This window comes from Rhinoraja longicauda, chromosome 4, assembly GCF_053455715.1.
Source record: "Rhinoraja longicauda isolate Sanriku21f chromosome 4, sRhiLon1.1, whole genome shotgun sequence".
Classification (NCBI taxonomy): domain Eukaryota; kingdom Metazoa; phylum Chordata; class Chondrichthyes; order Rajiformes; family Arhynchobatidae; genus Rhinoraja; species Rhinoraja longicauda.
The window spans coordinates 85,759,262-85,773,397 of record NC_135956.1 but is presented as its reverse complement, the minus strand read 5'-3'; the positions used below and the strand labels follow the sequence as shown (position 1 = coordinate 85,773,397).

The 14,136-nt window shown below is 47.3% G+C and overlaps 1 protein-coding gene across 9 annotated transcripts in view; it reads left to right on the top strand.

The window, feature by feature from the left end:
• Nucleotides 1-14,136, top strand: part of LOC144592942 (cAMP-regulated phosphoprotein 21-like) — a 164,995-nt gene that overhangs the window by 30,485 nt on the left and 120,374 nt on the right. The gene's annotated exons all lie outside the window — the stretch shown is intronic.

Below are 14,136 nucleotides of genomic sequence, written 5' to 3'. Positions count from 1 at the left end.
TATGACCTGCTATGCTGCTGTACGTAAGAATTTCATTGTCCCAATTTTGGTACGTATGGCAATTAAACACTCTTGAATATTGACTCTTGACTTGTGATGTTGTGTGTCAAACCAGGGCAGGATTTACACAATAAATGGTAGAGCTCTGGAGCGTGTTGTACAACAGAGAGATCTGTGAGTGTAGGCGCATGGCTCGGGGATCAGGATTTACGTCAGGAAGACAAGTGCGGTCGACCATCTGTGTTGTCATTATGTTGGAAAGGGTGCAGAGAAGATTCACCTGGATGTTACATTCATTTGTGGGCTTGATTTTGTAAGGAGAGGCTAGATAGGATGCCACTTTCTATTTCCGGAGCCTAGCAGGCTGATGAGTGATTTCACTGAAGTTTATACAATCGCTAGACCAATCACTTGGGCCCAAACCTGTCCTGCATTGGTGCCCCACCTTGTCCTCCCCCCCCCCTCCCCTGTCTCCTCAACCCCCCCTCCCCTCTCCCTTCTCCCCCACTCCCCCCCCCCCCCTCCTCCCTCCTCCCCTCCTCCCCTCCCCTACTTTTAAACTTTAAAATGTGAATAACTTTTCTAGACTGGAGCAACTAGGCTTGCATACATTGGAATTTAGAAGGATGAGAGTAGATCTTATCGAAACGTATAAGATTATTAAGGGGTTGGACACGTCAGAGGCAGGAAACATGTTCCCAATGTTGGGGGAGTCCAGAACAAGGGGCCACAGTTTAAGAATAAGGGGTAGGCCATTTAGAACGGAGATGAGGAAAAACCTTTTCAGTCAGAGAGTTGTGAATCTGTGGAATTCTCTGCCTCAGAAGGCAGTGGAGGCCAATTCTCTGAATGCATTCAAGAGAGAGGTAGATAGAGCTCTTAAGGATAGCGGAGTCAGGGGGTATGGGGAGAAGGCAGGAACGGGGTACTGATTGAGAATGATCAGCCATGATCACATCGAATGGTGGTGCTGGCTCGAAGGGCCGAATGGCCTACTCCTGCACCTATTGTCTATTGTCTAAAAAAAGGAAAATAAGATTCATAGGGAGAAGAGGAGCGGTGGAGTTGCTGCCTTACAGCACCAGAGATCCGGGTTCAATCCTAATTATGGGTGCTGTCTGTGCAGAGTTTATGCGTTCTACCCGTGATCTCCCTAGGTTTCTCCAGGTGCTCCGGTTTCATTCCACACTCAAAGACATACAGGTCTGTCGGTTAATTGGCTTTGGTAAAATTGTAAATTGTCCCTAGTGTGTGTAGGATAGTGTTAGTGTGCGGGGTGATCGATGGTCGGCGTGGACCCGGTTGGTTGAAGGGCCTGTTTCCACACTGTATCTCCAAACCAAACTAAACTAAACTAAGAGGAAAAACATTTTTACGCAATGTGTGGTTGATATCCAGATGTGAAAGAGGCAGGTTCCATTCTCACATTCAGGAAAGAATGGGTTAAATGTATGTGCTAAATGTTCAAAATTGCAAAGTGGATAAAATCATGAGAGGAATAGATTGGGTAAATGCACAGTCTTTTATCTAGGGTAGAGGAATCAAAAACCAGGTGACATAGGTTTAAGGTGCGTGGAACTAAATTTAATACGAACTTGACAGACGACTTTTTCCAACTCAAGACGTGGTGGGTATATGGAATAAAATGTCAGAGGATGTAGTTGAGGCAGATTCGATAGCAGCATTTAAAAGACACTTAGTCAAGTACATGGATAGGAAGTGCTTAAACATGGGGAAATGGAGAGATGCTTAAATAGGGCATGTTATTCCGATGGATGCGTTTGGCTGAAAGGCCTGTTTTTGTGCCGTATAACTCCATGGTTGTGCAGAAGGGGCTGCAGTGGGAAACTAGTGAGTTGCTCTGGTAGAGTGGTGATTTGGTCACAATGGGTTAAATGGTTTTGAAGGATCATTGTGTTCATAATCTGCCAACAAAACCACATCAAGGTGCTTGACCAAAATGCTGTTAACTTTGTTCTTGAGGTTCTTGAGAATACCTGAGTTGGAATGATGATGGCTATGGCATTGGGGATGAGGAGTGGGTGGGTGGGGGGAGGGGGTGTTGCTGGTCTTTACAGAATAAGTCAACAAAGAGTCAGATCTAGAACTGCTGCATGCTCAGTTGCTGCCAGCATGAAGCATGGGACAAGTGCAACTCCTGATAACATGCCATCAAATATGGCTTCAAGCTCGTAGAGTCAATAGACAATAGACAATAGGTGCAGGAGGAGGCCATTTGGCCCTTCGAGCCAGCACCACCATTCAACGTGATCATGGCTGATCATTCTCAATCAGTACCCCGTTCCTGCCTTCTCCCCATACCCCCTGACTCCGCTATCCTTAAGAGCTCTATCCAGCTCTCTCTTGAATGCATTCAGAGAATTGGCCTCCACTACCTTCTGAGGCAGAGAATTCCACAGATTCACAACTCTCTGACTGAAAATAGTTTTTCCTCATCTCAGTTCTAAATGGCCTACCCCTTATTCTTAAACTGTGGCCCCTTGTTCTGGACTCCCCCAACATTTGGGAACATGTGTCCTGCCTCTAACGTGTCCAACCATGTATCGCAGAGTGATACAGCGTGGAAACAGGCCCTTCGGCCAAACTTTGGCCCACACAGGCCAACGCGTCCCAGCTACACTAGCCCCACCTGCCCGCCTTTGGCCCATGTCCCTCCAAACCTGGTCTGTTCATGCAACTTATCATCACCTGCTTTAGAATGAGTTGAAATTTGGATTTGCAGGGATGATAATGGTTACCAAATAATAGTGTTTCTTGATCACTTCAAGTTACATCACCACCCCACTTCTGACAACATTACAAGCCTTTAGAGTCAAAGAGCTATACAGAGTAGAATGAGACCCTTTGGCCCACCTTTTGTCCATGCTAACCAAATTGGCTTTGTAGTCTCATAGCGAGGAATGTTCCCGATGTTGGGGAAGTCCAGAACAAGGGGTCATAGTTTAAGGATAAGGGGGAAGTCTTTTAGATGAGAAAACATTTTTTCACACAGAGAGTGTTGAATCTGTGGAATTCTCTGCCACAGAAGGTAGTTGAGGCCAGTTCATTGGCTATATTTAAGAGGTAGTTAGATGTGGCCCTTGTGGCTAAAGGGATCAGGGGGTATGGAGAGAAGGCAGGTACAGGATAACTTAATCCACCAACTTGTTTTGGGTCTACAAACTTCAGATTACAATTGCTGCATGCTCTTAAATCTCCATACACTGTAAATGGCTCAACTGTAATCATGTTTTGCTCCGGTTTCCCCGCACATCCCAATGGCACGCGTTTTTTTGCAGGTTAATTGGCCACCGTAAATATCCCCCTAGCATGCAGGTGAGTGAATGAGAAAGTGGAATTACATTGAACTAGTGTGATCGGGCGATTAACAGTCAGTGTGGACTCGGTGGGCCAAAGGGCTTGTTTCCATGCTGTAACACTCTATGGCCATGACTCAATGTATAAAGTCTTGGACGACAAAAAGTCATCACACAGAGAGTGGTGAGTCTGTGGAATTCTCTGCCACAGAAGGTAGTTGAGGCCAGTTCATTGGCTATATTTAAGAGGGAGTTAGATGTGGCCCTTGTGGCTAAAGGGATCAGGGGGTATGGAGAGAAGGCAGGTACAAGATACTGAGTTGGATGATCAGCCATGATCATATTGAATGGCGGTGCAGGCTCGAAGGGCCGAATGGCCTACTCCTGCACCTATTTTCTATGTTTCTATGTTTCTATGTTTCTATGAAAGGCCTCTGAGCCCTTTCTGCCCAGATGTCTCTCCATTTAGAAGAAAAATAGGAATTTAGAATTAAAAAACTTCAGGACTTCATTAGAATTTTTGATAACCTATCGTGAAATATTGCTTGAGTGGAACACAAAGTCATAAGTTCATTCGTGAGAGGAGCAGAATTAGGCCATTCGGCCCATCAAGTCCGCTCCGCCATTCAATCATGGCTGATCTATCTCTCCCTCCTAACCCCATTCCACTGCCTTCTCCCCAGAACCCCATGACACCCGTAACCATCCGCTCTCACTTCAGGGCAGCTTACATCAGTTCAAACCTCTACTACACAGATCCCTCGAACTCCGAGTACCAGGAGCATATTTGGCACTTTCTATTTTTGGTCGTACAAAATCAGTACCTCCGACATCTGGGGGCCATCGAACAGAGTCAGCTTCACCACACTCCGTGAATGCTCCGACTTAACAGTGGACCCGAGAAGAGCATCACTTATAGCAACATTTAATTTTATTATTCCACATATAAATAAACTATACCGTGTCACTCCTGTGATTGAGATTTCTCATGATCTACTTTCAGCTAGAAGGCAGAGCCATCAATCATCTCACACTGCACTGCTTTTATTACCTTGAAGAGGATTATTTGCTCTCTGTCTGAATTTGTTCTTTAGTCATTTCATCCAGCCAGTGCGTTCTGAAGAAAAGACAACCCCCTCAATTAATAATTACTTGTGCAGTATTTATCATGTTATAAAGATGGAAGGTTAGAGAGACGTTGATTAATGATTTATTTCAACCCCACAATTAACCATTGTGTCATCTATATAACTAAAACTCTCGTTTGTTTGTTTGTATGTTCCTGAGCCGCAGCGAAAACGGTACACGACAGTGCGACAATTTCAGGCCCACCTTACTCACCGTCGTCCCTTTGGTGCTAATGGAAGAAGTTTCATTGAAATCGGTGTTATATTTTTTAAGTTATGCACATTTTAAAGTTTAAATTTATCTCCTAGGGAGGGAGGGGGGAGGGAGGGGGTGCAGGGGGGGAAGGAGGATAAGGGGTGTTGAGGGGGGTGGACTGGGGGGTGGAGGGGAAGGGGGGAGGGGGAGTGGAGGAAGCTGGGGGGAGGGAAGGAGATGGGGAGGGAGGGGGGAAGGAGGAGAGAGAGGGGGGAGGAAGGAGGACAAGGGGTGTTGAGGGGGATGGAGTGGGGGGGGAGGGGAGGAGGGGGAGGAAGGGGGAGGAAGGAGGGAGTGTGGAAGGGGGAGGGGAGGAGGGGGAGGAAGGTGAGGAAGGGGGAAGAAGGGGGAGGAAGGGGGAGGAAGGAGGGAGTGGGGAAGGGGGGAGGGGGACGGGGAGGGGAGGAGGGGGAGGAAGGGAGTGGGGGGGAGGGGGGAGAGGGAGGGAGGGGGTGGGGGGGTGTGGGGGGGGGGGGGGGAGACTTAGGGTGGGAGGGAGGGGAGTAGAGGGTGCTGCACCAATACTGGAGAGGTTTGGGTCCAATGGGTCCACTTGGTCTGGTAAAGATATAAAAATGTTATAGTTGCTATATCTTGTTGAAGCAGTTTGGGCTTGCTCACACTGTTTTACTGATGTACATTGCTAAGGCCTTTAATAAACCGACTTGTTCGATAGACTCACCACTGATTTACAAGCTTTTTATTTTGTGCCTGTGCCTATCTGAGTAAAGTCAGATATCGGGTACGTGTACAACATAAAATTCCCTGCCACAGGGTCACAGGAAGAACTCCACAAACACAGCACCCTAAGTCAGGGTCAAACCAAGGTCTTTATGCACTGCGCCACTCCGGGTGAGTTTTCATTTATCGTATTTGTTTCTAAAATTTTGGGGTCATCTTTTCTCAAAAAAATACATTTTCAAACTAAAAGTTAGAGGATGTAGGGGAGATCTTAAATTGATACTTCTCATCTGTTTTCACCAAGAATTGTGATGCAATAGGAGGAGAGACAATGAAATTCTCAAGTGTATTATCACCAAAAAAGGAGGAGGCCGGGTGTCTTGGCCGGGTGAAGATCCATTTATTTTGACAGATAAACTCTCAGAGCCTGGGGAAAGATAAACAGAGAAGGGAGGATATTGTTGATGACTTGACAGAGGTTTTTAAAAGAGATGCCAGCTGTCTGGAGGACTGCAAACATGTAATCTCTGTTCAGGAAGAGCAATATTGACAAGACAAGCTAGTGGGTCAAGAAGAAAAATTGCCAATGAACAGGATTAATCTATTCTTGGAAAAAGCAGAGATGAATCAAAGATAGGGAGCATGTTTCTGTTAAAACAAGGGGGTTGGACATGTTAGAGGCAGGAAACATGTTCCCAATGTTGGGGGAGTCCAGAACAAGGGGCCACAGTTTAAGAATAAGGGGTAGGCCATTTAGAACTGAGATGAGGAAAAACTTTTTCAGTCAGAGAGTTGTGAATCTGTGGAATTCTCTGCCTCAGAAGGCAGTGGAGGCCAATTCTCTGAATGCATTCAAGAGAGAGCTAGACAGAGCTCTTAAGGATAGCGGAGTCAGGGGGTATGGGGAGAGGGCAGGAACGGGGTACTGATTGAGAATGATCAGCCATGATCACATTGAATGGCGGTGCTGGCTCGAGGGGCCAAATGGCCTCCTCCTGCACCTATTGTCTATTGTCATACTTATCAATTTAGTTTAGTTTTAGAGATACAGCGTGGAAGCAGGCTCTTCGGCCCACCGAGTCCGCGCCGACCAGCCAACACCCTACACACTACTACTATCCCACAAACACTAGGGACAATTTACATTTATTCCGAGTCAATTAGCCCACAAACCTGTATGTCTTTGGAGTGTGGGAGGAAACCGAAGATCTTGGTGAAAGCCCACGCAGTCACGGGGAGAACGTACAATCACCGTACAGACGGCACCTGTAGTCGGGATCGAACCTGGGTCCCTGGCGCTGCAAGGCAGCAACTCTACCGCTGTGCCAACGTGCTGCCCTTGAGTTTGAATGAAGTTTCTAACGTAGCGGCACAATGATGAGGGCAGAGCTGTTGAAATCGTCAACATGGAATTCAGTATTGCCTTTGACACAGGCCCACATTGAAGACTGGCAAATTCAACCCAAAGCTATTTGATGACAGGAAACAGAAGGTTGATAATGTAGAGTTTATTTTGTGATTTGAAATCTGCAACCTTTGGGGAAACTACAGGTAGTATAAGAAAATAACTGCAGATGCTGGTACAAATCGGCACGGTGGCGCAGCGGTAGAGTTGCTGCCTTACAGCGAATGCAGCGCCGGAGACTCGGGTTCGATCCAGACTACGGGCGCCGTCTGTACGGAGTTTGTACGTTCTCCCCGTGACCTGCGTGGGTTTTCTCCGAGATCTTCGGTTTCCTCCCACACTCCAAAGACGTACAGGTATGTAGGTTAATTGACTGGGTAAATGTAAAAATTGTCCCTAGTGTGCGTAGGATAGTGTTAATGTGCGGGGATCGCTGGGCGGCGCGGACCCGGTGGGCCGAAGGGCCTGTTTCCACGCTGTATCTCTAAATCTAAAATCTAAATCGAAGGTATCTATTCACGAAATGCTGGAGTAACTCAGCAGGTCAGGCAGCATCTCAGGAGAGAAGGAATGGATGACGTTTCGGGTCGAGACCCTTCTTCAGACTGATGGGTACCCGTAAAAGGGACCACATCACCCCGATTCTGGCCTCTCTCCACTGGCTCCCTGTATGGTACAGAATCAACTTCAAGCTCCTCCTATTCACGTAAAAAGCCCTAAATGGACATTCCCCCCCCTACATCAAAAATCTTCTAACCCACCACTCTATCTCCAGGTCCCTCAGGTCGGCCGACTTGGGGCTACTCACTATCCCGCGGTCTAGGCTTAAGCTCAGGGGTGACCGCGCTTTTGCGGTTGCAGCTCCTAGACTGTGGAACAGCATCCCTCTCCCCATCAGAACTGCCCCCTCCATCGACTCCTTTAAGTCCAGGCTCAAAACCTATTTCTACTCCCTAGCGTTTGAGGCTCATTGAGGAGGCGCTGTGAACTGTTTGCGTGCTACTGTATGTTTCATTTTTTTCCTTAGTACCTAATCAGATGTACAGCACTTTGGTCAACGTGGGTTGTTTTTAAATGTGCTATACAAATAAAATTGACTTGACTTGACTTGTTATAATGAGGAACATAAAACCGTACAACACAGGAACAGGCCCTTTGGCCATGATGCTTCTGCTGAACATGATGCCAACTCTTATCTGCCTGCACACGATCCATATTCCTTCATTCCCTGCATACCCATGTACCTATCTAAAAGCCTTTTGTATTCCATTATTGTACCTGTCTCCACCACCACCCCAGGCAGTGCGTCCCAAACGCCCATCACTCTCTGTGTAAAAAGACTTGCACCACACATCTCCTTTAAACTTTGCCCCTCTCAATCAGTATTCTCCTCGATTTTTATCTATGAGTATTTCTCCTCAGTTTTTACTCAATGAAGATTTCTCCTCTGCTTATACCAGAGAGAAAAAAAATGAAGGTTAGAAAATGTGGGACTATTCTAGAAGATGTCTTGAGGACAGTCCACTAGGCTGCTTATGTTATCTCCCGGTTGCCCAACACTTTAATTTCCCCTTCCCATTCCCACACTGACCTTTCTGTCCTGGGCCTCCTCCACTGTCAAACGAAAATTGGCGGAGCAGCACCTCATATTTTGCTTGGGCAGCTTACAGCCCAGCGGTATGAATTTTGACTTCTCCAACTTCGAGAAACCTTTGCATTCCCTTGCCTCCCCCACCCTAGTCTTTGCACTAGTTTCACTGTCCTCCTGCTTGGTTTCACTGTTTGTATCCACTCGTTCTCACTTTCTCTACAGCCAACAATGGACCATTGTGGGCTCCACCTTTCCTTGATCACCGTGCTGGCTATAATTTGTTACTTTCATACCTTTCATTCACTTGTTCTTCGTTCCTTTTCATATTTCTAGTTCCCTTCTCCCCTGACAGTCTGAGGAAGGGTCCTGACCCAAAATGTCACCTATTTTTTTCTATAGCTGTGCTTCCTGACCTGCTGAGTTACTGAAGCAACTGTATCTGTCTTGAGGACAGTCTGTATTATGCTCAACTGGACATCCTATCTGAACATAGAAACATAGACATAGAAAATAGGTGCAGGAGAAGGTCATTCTTCTCAAAGTTCTTCTCAGCCATGATCACAATGAATGGCGGTGCTGGCTCAAAGGGCCGAATGGCCTCCTCCTGCACCTATTGTCTATTGTCTATTGTCTATTTGTCTAAAGTTCCCTCTCAGTTTTAAATGGCCTCCCCTTTATTCTAAGACTGTGGCCCCTGGTTCTGGACTCGCCCAACATTGGGAACATTTTTCCTGCATCTTGCTTGTCCAGTCCTTTTATAATTTTATATGTTTCTCTAAGATCTCCTCTCATCCTTCTAAACGCCAGTGAATACAAGCCTAGTCTTTTCAATCTTTCCTCATATGACAGTCCCGCCATCCCAGGGATCAATCTCGTGAACCTACGCTGCACTGCCTCAATTTCAAGGATGTCCTTCCTCGAATTATGAGACCAAAACTGTACACAATAGGTAGATAAATCTCCCGGATGTGATCAGATATACCAGAGGATGCTGTGAAAAGCCAGAGAACTTGTGGGAGCTCTGGCTGAGATGTATGAATCATAGCTGGACATGGATAAGGTGCTGGATGAGTGGAGGATGGCTAATGTTATGCCTTTATTTAAGGTTCTTGAAACCTGGGAGAAAGGCTCTGTGCCTACGCTGTCCACAATTCGATATAACTATCAGGTTTCCTCATAAACTCCGACGTTCCAGAAAAACTATCTCAGGTTGTCCGACTTCTCTTGGTAGTTAATACCCCTTAATCCAGGTAGCATTCTGGTAAGCCTCTTCTGCACCCTTTCCAAAGCCTGCACATCCTTTCAGTAATAGGGCAACAAGAAACTGAGGTTAGAAGGAACTTTCTCACCCAGAGAGTTGTGAATTTGTGGAATTCTCTGCCACAGAGGGCAGTGGAGGCCAAATCACTGTATGGATTTAAGAGAGAGTTAGATAGAGCTCTAGGGTCTAGTGGAACCAAGGGTTATGGGGAGAAGGCAGGCACGGGTTACTGATTGTGGATGATCAGCCATGATCACATTGAATGGCGGTGCTGGCTCGAAGGGCCAAATGGCCCCCTGCTGCACCTATTTTCTATGTAAGACCTACACAGTGAATGGTAGGGCTCTGGGGAGTGTTCGAGAGCACCGGGATCTAGGAGTGCAGGTACATAGTACCTTGAAAGTGGTGTCACAAGTAGATAGGGTGGTCAAAAGGATTATTTGGAGCACTGCAGGACGAGCGGCAATCTTATAGAAGTGTACACTATCATGTGAGGAATAGATTGGCAGGAAAGAGGAATCGAGAACCAGAGGGCATACACTGATCAGCCAAAACATTATGACCGCCTGCCTAATATGCTGTTGGTCCTCCGTATGCAGCCCCATACGCAGCACGGTGCGATGCATTGTGTATTGTGACACATTCCTCCCATGACCACGATTAGCATTTTCTGTGACTTGTGCCACAGTAGACCTTCTGTCGGTTCGGACCAGATGGGACCCTCGCGCATCGATGAGCCTTGGGCGCCCAACACCCTGTCGCCGGTTTGCGGTTTGTCCCTCCTCGGACCACTGTCGGTCGGTACTCACCACTGCTGACCCCACTGCTGACCCCACAAGACTTGCCGTTTCAGAGATGCTCTGACCCAGTCGTCTGGCCATAACAATTTGGCCCTTGCCAAAGTCGCTCAGGTCTTTACTCCTGCCCATTTCTCCTGCATCCAACACATCAATTTCAAGAACTGACTGTTCACTTGCTGCCTAATATATCCCACCCCTTGGCAGGTGTCATTGTAACAAGATAATCAATGTTATTCACTTCACCTGTCAGTGGTCATAATGTTTTGGCTGATCGGTGTAGTTTTAAGGTGAGTGGGGAAAGGTTTAATCGGAACCTGGAGGGGCAACATTTTTTGCACAAAGGGTGGTGGGTACATGGAACGAGCTGCCGGAGGAAGTAGTTGAGGGAGGTACTATCACAACGTTTAAGAAACATTTAGACAGGTAAGTGGGTAGGTTAGATTTAGAAGGATATGGGCCAAACGTAGGCAGGTGGGACTAGTTTTCACATTGTGTGACTCTATGACTCTAAAACAACTCTAAAACAAAGCCTCTCCCTGCAGCTGAAACCCTCTAATCCAGGCAGCGTTCTGGTAAACCACCTCTGCACCCCCTCGAAGATTTCCTCATTTCCCCTGCAATGGGGTGACCAGAACAGCACTCCAGATTACATGCAATAGTACCAGGTTAATTCCCGGAATGGCGGGACTGTCTTATGTTGAAAGACTGGAGCGACTAGGCTTGTATACACTGGAATTTAGATGGATGAGAGGGGATCTTATTCGAAACATATAAGATTATTAAGTGGCTGGACACATTAGAGGCAGGAAACATGTTCCCAATGTTGGGGGAGTCCAGAACAAGGGGCCACAGTTTAAGAATAAGGGGTAGGCCATTTAGAACTGAGATGAGGAAAAACTCCAGAAAGGCCATTGTGGGAATAGGAAGTAAGTCTGCTTGCTGCAAGTAAGATTTGTATTGTCCCGTTTCAGTACAAATAAAACACTCTTGACTCAGTTCGACGTTTCAATGTTTCAAGGTTTCAAGGTCAGTTTATTGTCACATGTACCAACTCGGGTACAGTGAAATTTGAGTCCCCATACAGCCATAGTAAGTGAAGGGCAACAAGACACACAACCACATAAAAGTTAATATAAACATCCACTACAGTGGACTCCACATTCCTCACTGTGATGGAAGGCAATAAAGTTCAACCTTCTTCCTCTTTGTTCTCCCGCGGTCGGGGCGATCGAACCATCCTCAGTTGGGGTAATCAAAGCCCCTGCAGCCGGAGATCGAAGCCCCCGTCGGGGTGATCGAAACTCCCACGTCGGGGCAATTGAAACTCTCTCCGCGGCACGGAGCTCCCGAGTCGGCCTCTTCTTCCCAGAGACCGCGGGCTTCACGACGTTAAAGTCCACAGGCCCCGCAGTTGGAGCTTCGACCCCCGGCAAAGAGATCACAAGCTCCGCCATGTTAAAGTCCCGCAGACTCCCGCGGCTCGGAGCGCCGGGTCGATCTCCAGGAAAGGCCACCAACTCCACGATGTTAGGCCACAGTGCGGACGGAGATACGATACGGGGAACAAATCGCATCTCCGTCGAGGTAAGAGATTGAAAAAAACGTTTCCCCCAAAACCGCCCCACCCCCCCACATAAAACAAACCAAGGAACACTAAAGCACACTTTTTAACACATACTAAAAATAACAAAAAGGAAGAAAGGACAGACAGACTGTTGGCGAGGCAGTCACTGCTGGTGGCGCCACCTGGTGTTCTTCAATATTTGACACCGTGTTATTGGGAAGATGGCATTAAACTGGAAAGAGTGCAGAGAAGATTTACGAGGATGTTGCTGGGACTCGAGGGCTTGAGCTACAGGGAGAGGCTGGGCTCCCTGGAAACTAAAGAGTGATCTTATTGAGGTGTATAAAAGTATGAGAGAAACAGATAGTGTGAATGCACGCTGTCGTTTCCCCAGGGTAGGGGAATCAAGAACAAGAGGGTTAAGGATTAAGGTGAGAGAGGGAACTTGTTCACACGGAAAGAACAAGCTGCCAGAGGAAGTAATTGGGGCAGGTTCAGGAACAACATTTAAAAGATATTTAGACAGGTTCTTCTTCTTGCGTTTGAGGCAGCAGGAGTTATGTGGGCACTGTAGCCAGTGCAATGTGCTGTTGTCGAGGGCCGTGAGGTCTACCCCTCCACCAGGGGGACGGAGGACAGCGCAGTCGAGAATGCCGTGCTGCGCTGTTTGCCGGTCAGCTCCACACACGCAGGCTGCTGATGGACGCAACCCCCGACGACGCGTGTTGGCGTTGAACCGGCCGACCCCTGTGCGGAGCCGGTTCGGGGCGACCCACTCTTTGCGGGGCGTGTCCGAGCCGGGTGGGGCTGTGGTGTTCGGTACGACAGTGAATTGAGCAGGTCGCGGAGTCCGTTCCCAGCTGGTTCTCCACGCTCCAGAAATGGTATTAGATAGGCATGTGGATGGGAGAAGTCTAGAAAAATATGGGTCAGGTGGACGGGTTGGGCCAAAGAGCTTGTTTCCGTGTTGTATGAATCTGAGGCAGATACAGGGCCCTTGTGAGACCGCACCTGGAGTACTGTGTGCAGTTTTGGTCTCCAAATTTGAGGAAGGATATTCTTGCTATTGAGGGCGTGCAGCGTAGGTTTACTAGGTTAATTCCTGGAATGGCAGGACTGTCATATGTTGAAAGACTGGAGCGACTAGGCTTGTATACACTGGAATTTAGAAGGATGAGAGGGCATCTTATCGAAACGTATAAGATTATTAAGGGGTTGGACACGTTAGAGGCAGGAAACATGTTCCCAATGTTGGGGGAGTCCAGAACAAGGGGCCACAGTTTTAAGAATAAGGGGTAGGCCATTTAGAACTGAGATGAGGAAAAGAGGTGAACTGAGATGAGATGAGGAAAGGAGCAAAGAGGTCCTTCCACAGTTGTATAGGAGCAAAGAGGTCCTTCTACAGTTGTATCGGGCCCTGGTGAGACCGCACCTGGAGTACTGTGTGCAGTTTTGGTCTCCAAATTTGAGGAAGGATATTCTTGCTATTGAGGGCGTGCAGCGTAGGTTCACTAGGTTGATTCCCGGAATGGCGAGACTGTCGTATGTTGAAAGGCTGGAGCAATTAGGCTTGTATACACTGAAATTTAGAAGGATGAGGGGGGATCTTATTGAAACATATAAGATAATTAGGGGATTGGACACATTAGAGGCAGGAAACATGTTCCCAATGTTGGGGGAGTCCAGAACCAGGGGCCACAGTTTAAGAATAAGGGGTAAGCCATTTAGAACGGAGATGAGGAAGAACTTTTTCAGTCAGAGAGTGGTGAAGCTGTGGAATTCTCTGCCTCAGAAGGCAGTGGAGGCCAGTTCGTTGGATGCTTTCAAGAGAGAGCTGGATAGAGCTCTTAAGGATAGCAGAGTGAGGGGGAATGGGGAGAAGGCAGGAACGGGGTACTGATTGAGAGTGATCAGCCATGATCGCATTGAATGGCGGTGCTGGCTCGAAGGGCCGAATGGCCTCCTCCTGCACCTATTGTCTATTGTTTATTTTCTATTGACACTATCACTCTGTCACAGTTATAAAAATATATAATTCATTGATTTTTCTAGAAAAACACTGGGAGCTTTAAGCAATTCTATTGCTTCTGACCTGAACAGGATTGAAGTAAGAATCGTTCAGGTACCTGAATGA